The sequence below is a fragment of the Parasteatoda tepidariorum genome, chromosome 3 (genome assembly GCF_043381705.1).
Source record: "Parasteatoda tepidariorum isolate YZ-2023 chromosome 3, CAS_Ptep_4.0, whole genome shotgun sequence".
NCBI lineage: Eukaryota > Metazoa > Arthropoda > Arachnida > Araneae > Theridiidae > Parasteatoda > Parasteatoda tepidariorum.
Genome location: NC_092206.1, coordinates 94,757,909 through 94,759,015, shown reverse-complemented (window position 1 = coordinate 94,759,015; position 1,107 = coordinate 94,757,909).

Below are 1,107 nucleotides of genomic sequence, written 5' to 3'. Positions count from 1 at the left end.
TATATATATATATATTATGTTTCTACAAATTCTTTGATCCATTTCAATTATTTAAAATAAATTTTTTTAATTACTTTTTATTGACTAAAAATTTTAATTATAACTAAAGAGGAAATAATTTTAAGGATTTTAATAATTGATTTAAATTCTTAAAATTTTACGCTTGAATACATTTCTTCTGGATTTGACTAAGTAGCGAGTGAAGGGAACACTGTTTACAAAGCAAACCATATAAGATTGTATCGCAATCTTCGTAGGCGGAGGAGCTTCAGCAAACAGGGGGTGGAAATAAGTAATAATATACTAGTATTTCTAATAACCATTCTGAGTTTTTAACCGCCATTCATGAATGAAACACTAGATTTTGCCTTTTACACAGCGCCTTAAATGTTATGCTAATAAATAAAAATATCACAAAATATAAATGTGAAAGAAAGCCATAATTTAATGTTATGGGGCAAGATGGTGAATGTAGTTTAAAACTCAATATACCTCAAGTGTAAAGCACTTAAACTGTGACTTAATTATTAATTTTTTTTTTACTTATTTTTTATTTTTATTTTTTTTTGGCAAATGAACTTCAATAAACATCATGTGCAATTTTTTTAAAAAAAATTTCTGGGTTTTTTTTCTGTTATTTTTAAGGGGAGTTTTTAAATATTTATTGAAAGACATTCCTTTTTTATTTTAAAATCCCTAATTGGATGTTTCAGCTACTTGTTGAAGGGAAGAAGAATCCTAGTGGAAATAATAGTGTGCGATTTATGAACAATTTATTGGTGGGTAAACCATAGGGGGAGAGAGCAAATACCACCATTTCGCCCCATATAACTTCCCAAATCGAACGTACCGGACGGACGTACGACCGGAAGCCCCTTCCTCTTTTCCCTTACCTGTGCAAATAACCAGAGTTATGGATGGTTATGATAATGCTTTGCCTTCACCCCTCCACTGTGGGGGGTGTTCCAACAAAACAACTCCACTTTCGACAGAGGAATTTCCGAGTCTCGCAAATATTTTCCTCCCTTGTCAGTTCGTGGAATACTCAGCAGGTTATTATTACCACACAGAGAGCGAAAAGAACGTCGAGAAGATGGCTGATTTCAA